At 36.4% G+C, this 16,967-nt stretch overlaps 1 protein-coding gene across 1 annotated transcript in view; it reads right to left on the bottom strand.

Annotated features, from left to right (window-relative positions):
- PLEKHG1 (pleckstrin homology and RhoGEF domain containing G1) overlaps positions 1-16,967 on the bottom strand; it is a 192,552-nt gene that overhangs the window by 143,193 nt on the left and 32,392 nt on the right. Inside the window, exon 2 of the mRNA XM_016149133.2 lies at positions 1,120-1,176. The gene's annotated coding sequence lies outside the window, so the exon portion shown is untranslated. The remainder of the gene's footprint in view (positions 1-1,119; positions 1,177-16,967) is intronic.

The raw sequence follows: 16,967 nt of genomic DNA, 5'->3' as shown, positions 1-16,967 counted from the left end.
CATTTTCAGGGCCACCGAAAGTATCACAGACCCTGGGCCATGTGTGTAATGGATAAATCAACTCTGAACCACACAAACGGTTGACATTGAAGCTACTCAGCATTCTAGTCAGAAGTTAGGCACAAGGTCTTCTGTGACTTTCTCACCAGTAATGAAGATCTGCTGTAAGGAAGCCATTGTTTTCCCTGTTAACAAAACACCAGTGAACTCCAGACTCTGACACAAAGTCATCTTTACTCCATTCAAATATCATTTAGCTTTGTAATAACTTTGAGAACTTCAAGAGCAATGTAGTGCATCAAATATTTATAATTTCAATAAGGCGTTATTAATTTGCTAGTTAAAGGCAGCAAAGCTCTAACTGATTGTTACACTCATGCTTTTCATTTTGTCTTATTTTACTGTCTGGTTAAAAGAAAAAAAAAAGACCTGGTATAAAATTGAAAATATAAACTTGTGAGTAAAAAGTGATACTGCTATTCTTACTAGACTGAGTTTCTTCATACATTCCTATTGCTCCAGAAAGCATCCGGTATATAACTGAGCAAGTTAGTTCAACATTTCAGGTCCCGACAAATAGCTTATAATGCGGCCAGAGTACGATAAATTAAAGTACTTAGGAAAGAAACAGAGTAAAATAATTGCCTAGATTTAAAAAAAAAAAAAAAGCATATCCCATCCTTCCTTTGCCTTTTATCATCCATTGTGGCTTTTCGAATACTACAAAAGTGGATTGAGATTTTAAATCTTGAAGAAAAAGAACTTTAAAAGGTTAAGGAGAATTCTCCTGGCCAATGAAAAGCACTTAAAATAGTAGCTAAAAGACCTACTCATTAACTAGAAGGCCAGTTGGAAGAAATGACTCCAAATTGGGTGACACTATGGTTTACTGTTCCCAACTCCATCTGTAGTCTATATATATATTTTGAAGTATGCATTTTTTCGTACTTCATCCTGTAGTTAGAATATTTCTTATTCTGTCTTACAAAATAGTTCAAAGCAAGAAAAACTTTGCCTATAGTGTACTTACACAAAAATTTCTAACAAACCTAAATTTTAAATAATTAATTTTTTAACATGTTCCATACTCAATGGCAAAAAAAAATGAGAACAGCTCACTTTTATAGTTGAAGCATTTCCTATGTCTTCACACACAGACTCTTCATCGGTCTTCACCTGTAGTAGAAAAACAAAAAATGAATTGCATTTGACTTAAATGTTACTTTTCCAAAATTATTTTAGTGGAACATAGATGAGAATTGGGGCTAATTTTAAATAGCAAAAGGAAGACTGAATGCAAAAAAGGCCAGAAATTTCCCAGGAAAATGCCATGTCTATGCTACTGTTCTATAATAGACCTATGCCATAATCATAACAACTTAATTAAAAACAAAAACAAAAATAAACCAAGCAACAAAAAAACCAAAGCATTCAGAATGTGGTGTTAGAGAGTTACTGATGTCCAATCTTTGAGTTTCTCCTTTCCTCGAAATACTCAGAAAAAATCAAGAGACTTAAACTTCCAATAGCACTTAAAAATCAAACTTAATGACTTCCTGGGAGCCAGGAAGAATTTCCCCTACCCAGAGGAAGGATGAAACTCTGAGGAGTGAAAAGAGAATGGATAGTTTCACTCAGTCTCAACCAGAGTATCCCTATCTCCAAGACATAATTCAGTCCTCCACAAGGTGGGAACAACTTTCTAAGGCCATGGCCACTCTAGCCCTGCATTCTTTTCCATGGCTGTGTTCATAATTCCTCTCACTTTCCATCTTTGTAAAGTAGTTGGAGTAGAAGGGTGGATATTTCTATTATGCTCTATCAATTGGTCACAAGAGAACAACACAGACTGGTATTTTCAAAGCTGCCTAAGGGGGACGTGATAAACTCAGCAGGGATATCTAATAACTTCTCAGTAACAGAGAAATAGAAAGATATTTACCATGATTTTTAAAAAGCTCTAAAGCCAACAGACAACATTTTTATTAAAAAGTCAGGAATAAAATAAATGAGACTTACAACGCAATATTGAGAGAAAATGAACACACTAAATTACCACCATCAGAAGGTGACAAGGTTGAAGACTTAGAAAACTCAAGAGAAATAACTAAAAACAATACTCTGTTAGAAATAGTAAAGGTGCCGGAAGATAATTTTAAAAAACAATATGTAAAAAGCAATATTTTCTGTCCAGAGGCAGCAATGACCAGTCACAAATGAAAATGGAGACAGTCTGAAAATAGGTCATAGTCAACACAATTATCTTTATAGTGAAAGATCTATATAGAAAACATTTAAAGAAATCTTTAGGATAATGCTTCCTCATTGAGAAATGATGAAAAGTGCAAATGTACTTTTTAAAAAGGAGGGCGGAGCATCATCTAGCCAGGAAATTCGATATGAGGCAAACCAATGAATTTATATTTTTTGGTCTGTAGAAGGTGAACTACCACTAAAGGTATACGAAAACAGCAAGAGAGCTTTTATAATCCACGATGCTTATTGATAGGGAATACTTAAGGACCTCAGAGGCAGTTCTATAAATCTACGACAGGATTTTTTGAGAAAAATATTAAGAATATTTGATTAGCCAGCCTTAAGTGCAAAATCCACTTATATGTTATACTCAGGACATGAAATACAAAAAGAATTTTATGTAAAAAAAAAAAAATACCCACTTCATCGCACTTTTGAAGGTTGGGGGAATGTTATAAATAGCCATCGATATTGATGTTATATTTGTGAAAAGAAAATGCTGATAGCACTTCACTGAATTGTGGTAAAATCGGTCCCGTTTTATTGCTTTTGGCCAAAGAACAATGCTAAACTTATAGCCTGGAGAACATGAAAGGTGATGTTTAAAATAAATTATAAGGGGAAAACACAACTAATTTGAGTTTGAGGATAAAAAAAAATAAAGTGTCAGGGTTGATCTTGTAAAAAGGACACACAAGGCCAGTATGTCCCTAGCTACGGTGTCTAAAATAAGCTTATTTTTAATTTTAGGCAACAGAGTGTGGAGTCAGACTGAAAGCTTTGTCTTTCTAACAGCAACTGCGGGATCAATTCTCATTGTTTTAGAATGAATGTTAATGAAAACTTCCCACAAAAGGGGCCCACTTTGCTTTTTATATGTAGGACAAAATGAAAGGCCTGTTAGCTTTAGAGAAACATCATACCCAGGGACCAGGTAAAAGCAGCTTTTAATGGTCCGAATTAGGTGTTTGTTTAGACAAAGAATGATTTAAAAGTGATGTCCGATAAAAATACTTCTACTTATGGTTATAACTGTACGAAAACCCAAATGATAAATATTTTCCCCTAAAATGACAATTATTTAAAATAAAGAAAAGCCCACAAAGATTTGCTCATAAACACAAAATTTGTTATCTTTATTTCTTGGGTAAAACACATGAACTTCATAGAAGAAACTGCATGAGGAGAGAGAAATCCACTTAAGGGCCTACTGAAAATCATAGGACTTTAGATCAGCCTAGACTGTAACGAACGCGAGGGTAATACTGCTAAAAATAAAAATAAAATAAATTAAAAAAAGGCAAATCTCCCAGTGTTCCTTTCATAAATATCTGAAAGTATCTTTAAATCGGTAACAGAGATTGTCAAGCTGATAAAAACGAAGCAAGTTATTTTTGAGGGGATACGCACGTCGATCATGTAAATCCAAAAGGAATCTGAATTTGGACTAGAGTCCTGCTTCTGCCCCATACGGGCCACCTGGAGCGCCACTCCCCATCTGTCCGTTCTGTCTGGAGAATGCTAGGTAACTTGTTTTGTGATGCTAGGTCTGAGGCAACGTAAAAGCCACTTTCCTGCTTCTGCCTGCTCTTCTTTGAGCTGCCTCGGGTCCTTCCTAGACCATAAGCAAGTAACCAAACCTTCTGAAGGTGGGCAGAATATCATCCGTTATTTTTAGAAGCCCCACATCCATCTACCATCCTTCCTGCTACCATGCCAACATTTCTTCCTCCCTTTCTCTATTCCCAGCCCATACGCTCTGAACGACATTAATTAGTCTACGCCACTCATCATGCTTCACCCTGATTACTGTGATTGGTTCATGAATAGGCACGTGGCTCAAGCCAGACCAATCAGGGCCCATGAGACCTCATTTGGGGTATTTTATTAAAATTTACATGGGAAACACCTTTTCCGGCTCCTACTAGACATGAACAAAAGAGAACTTAGAGGCCAGAGCTGCTACCGCCATCCTGCAAACATATGGGGCCTGAAAACGAGCCTACATGGAGGAATCTTACTCTAATAAATTATGTGCTTTTCAACTACAGAGTAGACTTCTACGTACTCCAATGTGACTTTCTTTCTCCCACTCACTAGTATGTTTGTGAGATCCCTCCATGTTGCTTTGCTAACTGTGTAATGCAGTTGTTTGCACTGATGAACAGTACTTCATTGCATTTTGTTGGATACTCTGGGGTATATTTATATGCTCTGCTGGTGAACTTCCATTGCATAGCCACTGATTTCATATTTCTACCTTGTATTTACCTGAATTGGAACTGCTGAGTTGTTTATCATACATACGTTGAATTTATTGGGTTCAAGAGTAATTGCACCAATTTACGCTCCACCCACACACAGTATATGAGAGTTCACATTGCTCCATATTATGACCAACCTGATACTACAAAATTTTAATCATAGCTATTCCGATGGGTGAGAAGTTGCATTTTTTTTTGTATTTTAAATGTGCATTTTCAGAATTACTAATGAGTTTGAGCATATTTTCATATTTGTGTTGGCCATTCATATTTCCTTCCCTGTGAACAAAAATTGTTCATGCATTTTGCCCATTTTCCTATTGAATTATCTTTTTCTTATGAATTTGTTGGAGCTCTTTATATATTACCCCAATATTTAAATCCATATGTCTGTTATGGATTATGGTTTATCTTCAGTCTCTCTCTTGACAAACAGAAGTTCTTAAATATGGTGTCATTATATATGTCTCTTTATGGTGCAGTGATTTTTGTATCTTGTTTAATAAATTCTTTCCTTTCCTCAAGGACATGAAGATATTCTTCTACATTTCTTTTAAAAAGCTTTATAATTGTGTATTTCACATTTAAGTCCTCAATACATTTGAAACTGATTACTACGTACGGTGTGAAGCAGGGGTCCATTTTCATTTTTTCAATAAAGATAACCTATTACCCCAGCATCATTTATTAATATATTCTTTCCATTGATTTGCAGTTCAGCTCTATTGCATATCAGGTTTCTATATCAATGTGGGCCTGTTTCAGAACTACTGTTTTACTGTTCTAATTGCTTATCTTTACTGCCAAAACCACACTGTTTAAATTACTATGGCTTTATAACAATACACATAACATCTCTAAGTCCTTCTGCCCGTTTCTTCTTCAGGATTATTTTTGCTATTTATGGATCTTTGTTCTGTATAAATTTTAATATCAGCCTAAGACTCACCAAAAACATGTTGCATTTTGATTGGTACTGCACTGGATCCATATTTGAGAGAATTGACATCTTTACAATAATGAAATTATCTATGAGTATGCTATCCTCCCTCCATGTATTTAGGTCTTTTAAAAGTATCTTTCAATAAAGCTGAAGTTATTCTATTTTCTACATAAAACTCTCAAAGATCTTTCATTAGATATATTTCTAAGAACCTAATTTTTATTATTACTGGAGAAGATACCTTTTTAAATAGTATCTTACTTTCTCTAGAAAGACAACTTTTAAAAAATTGTATTTGTAAATATTAAGGAAAATTGCAACAATTAGAAGAATATAAAGAACACTTTCTTTTACTAGTTCTTTCTTGTCAAAAGGTTGTTGATTGTAATTAGTCCTTTCATAGAACCAAGTTTTGGTTCCAGGATGCTAAATGTACACATACTTGTTCAGACACAAACAAGAAAATACACCAGCTACAGAATTCACAGTAGAAATAGATCGACCAAAGTGAGGTAGAGGGAGAAAATTTAAATTATCAATAATTTTAGAATAAGAATATCGAATAACCATAAGAATTTTTCCTTTATGTAGGTGATTATTCAAATAACTCAGACTCCGTTTTTATTTATTAATTCAACAAGTACTTAGGATCTGTCATATATAGACACACGTTTCTATTCTTGTAGAAACCTTCAAAGACAGACATTCTATAGTTTTTCTTGCAAACTCAAGTCAATTTCTATTCCTAATTTGATATCTCTAATTGACCCTTTCTGGTTTCAAAAGTAATCCAGTGAGTCTCAACCACTTTAAAAAAAAAACAAAAACCCTAGAATTTGGAAGTGGAGACTATGGAGAAAGGGTACAAATCTTTCAATAGCTAGTATTCATTGGTTTTCTAACCAATAAAAATACTATTTTACCCATAATTTGATTAAATTGCATAGTGAATGCTTCATATGTGCCAGGCACTATGCTAAGCACAGGATTACGAACTAAGTAAACCATGGTGTCTCTGAGGAACTCATCTCACGTTACAAAATGAATATGTTCTTGGAAAAACTGCATACATCAACAATTTTTAATGTGGAACTGTTTCAGTGGCATTTTAACAGGTATATTAAGAAAAATTTTTCTAAATGAAGGCTCTACTCACTCGATCCTGATGTTATATCGGTTTGCATATCTCATCAGGCAATGCATGCTGCACGTACATAAAATTTATAAAATGAGTTGAGTTTTTAAGACAAATTCAGTTTTTAGTCTGTATCAAGCCTTAGGTCCCACAGGATCACACACCAATACTAGGCAGAATTGATTAAAATTTTTATGCATTAAAATACATTAAGCTGATACTGGATGCTTCCCAAATTTGGGCTATGTTTCATGATAAATCAGCTGTGAATTTTTAAAAAAGGAAATCCAAAGCAGATAGACAAAACAAAACAAAAAACAAAAACAAACTCTGCATACCAGATTTTGATGGCCCAGACCTTAGAACTTGACATTTCCTACTTATTTTTTTAAAGGAACTAACAGTTGGCATAATTACTTGAGAGAGTATTGTTGATTCCAATACTTAATCAGAGATTAGAAGTTCAAGCAGGTGACCCCTTCCTTTATAGTCCCCTGTACGTCCCTCCCCTTTTCATTCCTACACGAAAGCAAAGGGAGCCTCTTAATAAGGAAAGCTGGCCAAATTCCAACACAATTTTCTTCTATTTTTCCATGTTAGAGGAGACACGGGGCAAAAATGTGAAGTAGTGAATGTCTCTTGAATGAATGATGTTCGTTCAAGTGCTGTTAAAGGCACTAAAATGACAAAGAAAAACACCAAGCCTCTGCCCAAGACATCAGGCTCTGAAGGAAGGTATATCAGTGAGCAGACCGGATGGTAGCTAGATTATAAACGCAATGATACAGTTATCAACATTTTCCTAACTTGCTTTTCTATCACTCAAGCAACCTGTGCTACTCACAAAGTGCCTGGAATGCATCCAACATAGGAGTGCCCACGATGTACCAGGCACAGGTGCTGAGGACTCAGCAGTGACTAGGACGGACCCAGTCCTTCCTCCTAAGACACCTGCAGTCAGTGGGCTTTAGCCAGCAACAATGCTCAGAGGCGGCTCTCATGATAACAGTGTGCTCTCGAAAGCATAAAAAGAGTAGAACTCTAGTATGAAAATTTGAGGCTTAGCAGCCCACCAGTGGAGGAAAATTACAGGTAAGGCAAGACTTTCCAAAGATCAAAATAAATAACGAGAAGAAAGGTGACTACGAAAGTTAAGGTTTTAGCAGATTCTGTATTTAATAAAATGGAGGAAGCCACAGAAATGATGAACATTTCTAAGCATAAAAATTTTATGAGCAGCACCTTTTATAGATTAGAGTCCAGGAGTTTCTTTTAACCTAGATTAATAAGTTTAAGTAATTCAGATGTGTTAGCAAGCAGCAAAAGTGAACAATGTTAATTCCTTAAAATGAACAGAATTCAGATGGCTCTGGTTTTTCAAGTTGGAACATCTCATAAATAAAATAGATGTTAGTAAAAGGAAACAAAAGATATCATATTTCTTATGTTAGTTATTTAATATTCTAACATTTTGGGAGATAGCTTTAGAAATCTGAATTCATGACTGCATGTTTATTTAATGGTGAAGCACTGATTTTTTTTTTTTTAAACCAGGCTTCCGTAAAAACACTACTTTTATTCAGGCAACATATGGAAAAAACTGTTACATCACTTTAGAATGTTATATTTAGAAAGGTAATTTCCTTTCACTGAGGCCTTTTTAAAAAATCTTTTCCACATCATTCAAGAAAAACAAGCTTTGACATATCGGTTTTTAAAAAAATGAACTACCAAATATATCACAGAGTTTTTATTTAACATTCATCTTGAGGGTATTTCAATGACCTTTCAGATTCGGGGGGGCGGGGGAAGCCATGAATATGGAGGGCAGACTTTCAATAAAACGTTTTATAGTTCTTACCAAACAGTGATTTATTCACCTACACGGTCTTCACCATTACAGCAACCAGTACTTCCTGGAAATCTTTGGTTTTGCTAATGTGATCTGTTTTTACCTCTCAAAAGAGAGGAAATGCTAAAATTGAATTATGTAGCCCATGAGGAAACTAGGAGGGTGATAATTGACATGTGCAAAGAAATCTTGTCATTTTAAATCTGTTATTGAGAAAACAATTTTTCTTTTTATTAAATGTGTCATTAGCATCAGTAGTGTGTGCTCACACATTTATTTTTTTTTTACTTAAAAGGTTCAAACTTAATATGAATGCCATCTGAAGAACAGTTCAGGGAGTCTGCACTTAACAGATCACCTTTCCTGCATAATGTTTTTCGATTCCTTCACAGAAAATGACTAGGATTTTCTTCAATCTCTCTTTCAAGTTTAGATGTCTTAAATCTATTTTAAATCAATTTCACGTAGGATAAATATATGTGGTTTCTAGTTCTTAACACCACGAGCAGATTGATATTTCTTCAGATTCTGTTTATGTGCATTTTTAGCCCAGATATTTGGGTATAAAATACGGAACAAAGAGTGGGACCCCAATGGTACATAGATATGCAAGAAAGCACATATTGCCACAAATTTTACTATGAAACTGAAATACAGTACCTAAGAAAAAAACGAAATATAGCACCGACTGCTATAAAATTAGATTGTACTTTTTGGACCAAATTTCCAGCAAGTCCAGATATTTGTTTAGCACCAGTTTCCCCCATTAGTCCATGTGAGGTCCTATTTATTTGTGCATTTCCAATGCTTAGCACATGGCGGTTGCTCATAAATAATTATTAAATGAATAACTGAGTGAAATGTACTCACTGGATAGGTATTCTAAGCAAGGTTTTGAATAGGAGAGTTCAGATGAATATAGATGTTGGCAGGAAAGATCTTTTAGAGAAGAAGGGGTTAAAAATATTGGAACAGGAAAAATCACAAAAGGTATCCCTGGAAAAATGGGAGGAATTGGGACCCAGGGTCCAGGAGCCAGCATTAAGTAAGGCAAGGACACTTTCACTGTCATAACAAGGAGCAGCCAGATAGAGGATAGTTATTAAATTTGATGGCAGGCAGTGACCAATGTGTTCTTGGGTGATTTCCATTTTCTCTGGGAAGTAACTGACAAGATCATCTTCTGAATGTGATGGGCAAGAATGTGAGGTTAGGAAGATTAGGGAGGACTAGAATTGAGTCATCTGGAAGGGACAGGCATGGGCTGACTGGAGAAAAATGTTGTCTGTCAATATCACACTCTATGTTATCAGCCACCAGGGGACAGATCTTTAGGTGGGACAATGATCTGCGTGGATGCTTAGCAGAAAACAAGTAGGATGGGTGGGTAGCATCAGAGAAAAAGTCGTGGCTGTGGAAGTCAGGACCTGGGTCCCATGCTCTGCCAGTTATGAGCTGTCTAACGCAAAGGAATCACTTCATTTCCTTAGGCCTTAGGTTTTGCCATTTGTAAAATGACAAAGTTGCCTAAGAACTTCCAAGGTCCCTCTATATCTAAAAAGGCTAAGTCTTTCTAAAATAACGTGTAAGTTAGCCTAGCCTAATGGCAGCACAATTCATACAGAGGAACACTATAGAATTGGACAGGGACCATTTTTATTGCCTTGGTCCATGACTTCATTACTTTCTGACACGGAGTACACGGCAACCTCCCCTCTCCTCTGCCTCAAATCCTACTTCCTCGCTGTCATCTACAGGACAAACATGATATGTGACTTCTTTGCTTCAGTCCTTCAAAAGGTCCCCCTGCAGCTGTCTAGATGAACCCAGACTCCTCAGTCCAGCCCAGGAAACCCTGCGTCATCAGTTCCTACCCTACTCACCGCTTTACTGAAATACTAACTGCAAAACTGTTTTTTTTTTCCTTCAGAAAAAAAGAAAGAGGATTTCTCTATGAAAGCATAAATAAGGTAAGGGTTGTTCTAATCCCCTAAACATATCTACCACGGAGATTTGAGCCAAGAACTTCTCAGTGGCAAAAGTGAGAATTTTGTGGCTGAGTTAAAATATACTAAAGTGAATTCCTTTCACTTTTCAAGGGGAGTACAATGTAAGTTAAAGCCTTCTCAAAAGAAATGGGCTTTCCAGAGGAAGCGAAGAAAGAATGTAAATAACATTACCCCATTCATTAAAAGAATGGTATTCAATGATGTTTACACAAGTGGTTCTCACTCTTTAAACTTAAGTCTAAATATATTTTTAAAGCTGTATAAAAAGTAGTGATTTACTGAAGCCAAACCACAAAGAAATTTCGGGAATGTATCCAGGTTATATAATTCCATTCTCTGCTACAAAAAGAGAATTTTAATAGTTTCTATTTTGGTCATCTATTGACTAATTGTTACCTAGAAGAATTTTGGACCATAAAATAACTTGAAAAATTCAATTTCAGTCCAATTAAGTTTCTAGGTCAGAGGCAGAAATGTAAACCCCTAATCAGTGATTAGTCATTTTTACCGAGAGATACCTGGCAGAGGTAGCCCCAACCTGATCAGTAGAACTCCCCATCTTCTCCTTCCCATGCCCAGGACTTTTCTTGTCCTCTCCATTTTAGGAACCCTACCCTAGCTATGGGGACCCTCAGCAAGAGAGAGGAAGGGGCAATGACAACGAGGTTCAAGCAAGGGTCAATGAATATTAGGAAAACCTCCTTTGGGGGAGGATGTTCCAGAATATTCTGTGTAAATGGGGTGAAGGGGGGGCAATCAGAATAGTTTTTCGGAAAGTGTTGGGAGATGGAAGGAAAGACATTCAAAAATAGCGGGAGGTCACAGGAAGGTGAGAAGCTTAAACGGTTCCAAGGAAACTTAGTTGGAGGTAACTTAGTTGGAGCTGGGATTTTGGTGGAAAACAGTATTCTATATTCTGTCTAAAAATTAACAAATTGAAAAAGTGTTGATGCTAGAAAAAAAAAAATTCTAAGCGATCCGAGATAATCTGTCAAGATCAACATTGTCAAGATCAACATTGTCAAGAACTTTCTTAAGGGATGGAAAATATTCACAGTCAGTCATACCCCTTTCACGGAAAAAAAAAGAATGAGAAAGTTCTCAGATTATTAAACAAATAGACGCCGAAACAAAAAACTCAATGGACTAGATAATAGAATTTATACAGTTAAAGACTCATCCGTAGGCTGCAAAATTGAAGCCAAGAAAACCTCTAGAATACAGAGGAAAGAAAGAAGAAACGAAAGAAGAAAAGAAAGAAAGAAAGAGAGAGAGAGAGAGAAGGATGGAAGGAGGGAGGGAGAGAAGGAAGGAAGGAAGGAAGGAAGGAAGGAAGGAAGGAAGGAAGGAAGGAGAGAGAGAGAGAAAGAGAGAGAGAAAGAAAAAAGAAAGAGAGAGAGAGAGAGAAAAGAAAAGAAAAGAAAAGAAAGGAAAAGAAAAAAGAAAATATGAAAGACATGGAGAATTGATAACAAAAGACCCAAAAATCCAACTACGGGAGTTCTAGGCGAAGTGTGAATAAATATCATTGGGGAGGAAATAACTTGAGCTAGAGGAGATCTCTGATCATAAAGGCCAAACAAGGGATTTATAAAAAAAAAAAAAAAAAGCTCATTGGTGAAAAATCAGAACTAAGAATCAAGCACAAATTCCTAAAAGCTTCAAAGAGGTAGACAAACAGACAGAAACAAGCACACAAGCAGATACACACACACACACACACACACACCTGCACACATGCAGACACACATACACATGCATACGCACACATGCAGACACACACATACACACTCAATCAACTAAGTGATAAGAATCAGGTCTAGCACAAGACTTACTGGCTACACTAGATTGAAGGTATCAGAGGAGCAATGCTTTTCAAAGTTGAGGAACTATCATTTTGAAACTAGACTGAAATTATCAAGTATGAAGATAAAATCAGACATTTTCAAACATGCACTAACAGAGCTTACCTTCCATGCATATTACACATAAAAAGTTACTCCAAGGGGCTAACTGACAAGTGAAAACAGGAGTCTACGGAAGAGAACAACATGGAATACAAAACGCTGTAGAAGCCAACGATAACCCAAAAGTAGAGGAGAGTCTATAAGGAAATGAAGCCATTGAAAAAAATCTCCTTGAAGTAGTACAATTCAGTGATTCACAATGGGATTTCTTTCTCTACGGCTAATTATATTACATGGCTCCATAGTAAATAATATTTGCATATTGGCTTTCAATTTTTAGAAACAATCCATAGATTGTTATTGTTTCTAACAAATATTAATAGTTATACTATAACAATAAGTATAACAAAAGTATTAAAACATGATACTATAAAAATTATAGTCTAACACATTGGGAAGTCATAGGTAGGGCCAACCAGAAGGGTTCCCAGAAGAGAGACTTTCAGTGCTAAAACTGAGAAAGTCCTGGGTAAACCAGGACTAGCTTGTCACCCTAATGACAGGGGAGAAGAGGTGAATGAAGGATACTAATATCCTCATTTTTTACAGAGTTCAACACATGCTTTAGGAAAGAAAAAATTTGGTAACAGTCAGCACTAACATAGCAACTATTAGTGGTGGCTATATTTGAGGTATTAGGGTTTTTTTAATTTTTTATGTTTGATTTCATCCCCTTCTGAACGATCTAGGTTTTTAAAATATCTATTTAGAGTAGAATAAGTCAACCTTATTCATTAGGCATCTAACTTTCAACAAAGAAACTGTTTCAAAATGGGAAAAATCTGAGGCTCCAAACATGGGAAGCTAACTAAAAGTGATTAAACAAGGGATTTTTATCTAAACTCTGATTTGAAAGCAGGAGTATAAACAAAATCAAGGACAGGAAGGTCTGTTCCCTTGTCCAGGGGCAGTGTCTGTACTCTTGTGAAGAATGGATGGTCACAGGAAAGGACAGGAGGAAGTCCTCAGTGAACCAAAACACAGGACCAACTGAGCCAAGTTAATCACATAAAAGACCATTAGATGCTACACTGAGTTAGACTCAGTGGCCCTGGGCCCTCCCAGGAAATGCTGCTCAAAGATATGCTGCTCCCTCTCCGTGTGACTGTTTATACATGCTATACATTATGTGCATTATATAATATATAGTCATGAATAAAATATATAATACATTACATATAATGTAGAATGTTTTTTGTGTTATATATTACACTAACTTTTTAAAAAAGCAATGAATGACATTCTGTGATCTGGCTGTTTAATGCCAAAATTGTTACTCAAATAAAAAAAATTAAAAATAGGCCTACTTTTCATGAGCATTAACACTTTGAAGTTTAACTAATGACCCTGAGAGGGGTTCATATTTATAGATTTTTTTTTTTTTTTTTGGCTTTAAAGAGAACCCAAATCAGGTTTGCTGATCCACAATTATTTGCACAGGAAACCATTAACTTATCTACAAATGTTAACACAACCAAAAAAGATAATGATTGTTTCATTCCCTTCAGCTTAAGAATGCCCTCTGTTAACATGCAAAATGATGACATTATTTTAAACTTAAAATAGAAAAAGCCCATAGTCCCGTCTCCTGTTAATCGCCAACGACCAAGCACGTCCTCAAAACCCATCTCGGGTGTTGTGTAGGGCACACACCTAGAGCCCTTGATGGTGTCTAGCAAATCAGTGCATATCCATCAAGCTTCCTTATTTTATGACTCACTTGACATTTAAAAAACATACCTGAAATCAGGATGTAGGTTCTAATTAACATGAACGTTTCACATGGCTGAGTTTACTTATGCTCCCTGTAAAGCTGTTCAATCAATTATGTATCTTAAAAACCCCCAAGTCTAGAAACCAAAAAAATCTAAAAATATGACACTCATAACTCATTAGAAATAGACATGATGATGAATAACGCGTTCAAACCCATGAAAAGAATTTTTTAACATGTAGCTCCAGATAAAAATGAGCAGTTGGTCCAACAAATAAAAACAACTGAGATTAGAAACATTAGGAAAAAAAGTGGGCCTAAACAGACACATTTCCCAATACTTTTGAACTACAAATTACATGAGTTGATCCACAAATTCTAAAAAAAAAAAAAAAAAAAAGAACAATGATTCCTCTAAATTGTCCATCTGTGGTTTTTATATTTTTTTAATTACAAGACTCCTAAAATTATCATTCGATATTTCAGGATATTAAAAACATTTCAAACATTTATTAAAAGCAAAATTTGTAGTACTTAAGTCTTCACGACTTCTCAAAACAAATTTTTTAAAAAGCTGTGAAAGCTGTAATTTACTTGCTCTCCAGGAAACTAATTGAAATGTACTGGAGTAACGTAACAGAATAAAATAAAACAGTTGTGTGACATTCAAAGTATTTTGTTACAAGCCTTTTATGGCTAGGAACTGTATCTGCCTGAAACGAACTGTACCACATTTTTTGGTTCCGATGAAAGCTCTATTGAATATTTGAATTAAACAGGATTGAGAACTATTTTTGCAAGGGAAAGTCACTCAAATAATTTACAACTGGGTTGTTTCAAGTTTCTGCATCCCCCCCCAAAAAAATTCTCTCAACTCTCCTTGAAAGAATAGCATCCTATAAATCCCTACCCACTCCACCCTGAAGTCAGTAACAAACCACAGAACTTGTAATTCTCAGGCAAAGATGCTGGTGTTTTTAATAGTCCAAAGGCACAAAATTGATGATGCGTCCCCAGGCATTCATAGTATTCTCTACAAAAGAAAGATTTATAGTTCAATTGTTTCATTACTCAATACTTTAATGGATTTTCTCCCCAAATTAGGCTCGGAGTCTAAAATTGAAAGTTAAAATTTTCCATATGTCTGAATTCAAGCCATTTGATCTAGTGATGGAGAAATCGATTTACTCTGTCAGTTAAATATTTAAAATGCTTATTTCTATTCACTTGATTAAGAAAAAAGAAGCAGCAGCAGCTTTATGCCACAGCTAAATTTTAGGCCTCTATGCATTTTTCAGGTTAGCCTTGACCATGGCTCTATTACAGAAGTCAACATGGCAATAGATAACTTACTGAGGACATACTGTGTGCCTTTTGAGCTTCCCACCCTTTTTCTCTCCGACTGTCATTTAAAATTACATCAGATCCATCAAGCTTTCCTAGACAACCCCAGGCCACACATTTTCCTACACTACAAAATCATTTTCACATTTATTATTCTCTACGACTCATGTGGCCATTTGATCACACACCATTTTATTTTAAAGGGCATGTAGGTCTGTTGACCTTCTGTCCTAAACCAAACTGAGAACAAGTCTGAGGGTCGGGTAATCTCTTCCATGCCTCCAAGTTACTTATGGCACTCAGTACAGAACATGTCCCACACAGTGACAAGCACATAGTAGGTCCTCGTGTGGTTTTGAATGGGTGAGTAGAGTACACGTTGTAGCCACCAGCATGCATTCAGCACAGTCCTCTGTTATCAGAAGGGAGAAATAACAAGATCTGATTTTTAATATTGTGCTGAACACTGAGAATTCTCCCAGCCACGTCTGCTGGAGTCAAAGGTGATACTATCAAAAGTTCCCAAGGACATCACGTATGGTTCTCTTTCATGACTACCTTAAACTTGAATTTATATTTTGTCGTCATTGGAAGTTTAGGCTGCTTTTTATGCTATCTTACAAAAACTTGAAATTAACAATATATGAAATCATTTTAAAATGAGGAAACATGTATTCATGGTAAATACTATGGATACGTAATAAAAAGCGACGGTCCCACCTTTCCACCTGTGACCACCTCCATCCTCTTGCATCTCTGAACCCTCCTTTCTCTCCTAGTGGAGCAGATCCTGCCTGGCTCACCCCCTAACCACGCTCTTCCATGCTTGCGCTTTGCGACTGCCCAGGAAAACACCAACCCTGGGTTAGTTTCCATGTTTCTATTTTAATGTATACATCTCTGAGGCTGGAAACTGAAGAAAAACCACGCACACATAATGATACCATGATAAATCCAGGATTGCCTGCCTCAGTTGGTTCTCGATGCTCGCTGACCACCTTGTGACTTTATTTTTCAGCTACGTGTTAACTGAACAAACACCCACTGTGTATCAGAGACTATGCTGGAACAAGCTGTCCCCTGCCTTTATCCTTCTATAGCTCCCTTCAGCAGTAGGTTTATCATTTACTTTGCAACACGACGCTTCTAACTCACCCCAGCCCCTGTTCTCAGAAGATAGCCCACTGTGTGGAGGAAAACGAGGCTGCCAGGCGCTCCCTCTCAGCCTCCTGAGTCCTGCACTGACAATCCACCTCTGGCTTCACTCTTCTTTACCGTCTTCCCTCAGGCTCAGCGTAGAGGACGGCCAGGTCCAGGGAGGGCACCTCCTTACCAGTGCTTTCTGTCTTGGCCATACATCACTCTCTCCTGTACATCCAGACCCTCCCTCTCCACTGGCCTCTCAGGCATGCTAAGAAGCACCCTTTTTGGACCCTGTACCCCTTCCACCTCCCCCCAGCTACTATTACCTTCCTTCCTCGAC

This window comes from Rousettus aegyptiacus, unplaced genomic scaffold (assembly GCF_014176215.1).
Source record: "Rousettus aegyptiacus isolate mRouAeg1 unplaced genomic scaffold, mRouAeg1.p scaffold_m13_p_1, whole genome shotgun sequence".
Taxonomy (NCBI): domain Eukaryota; kingdom Metazoa; phylum Chordata; class Mammalia; order Chiroptera; family Pteropodidae; genus Rousettus; species Rousettus aegyptiacus.
The sequence above is the reverse complement of the archived record's forward strand: the minus strand, read 5'-3'. Positions and strand labels throughout refer to the sequence as shown.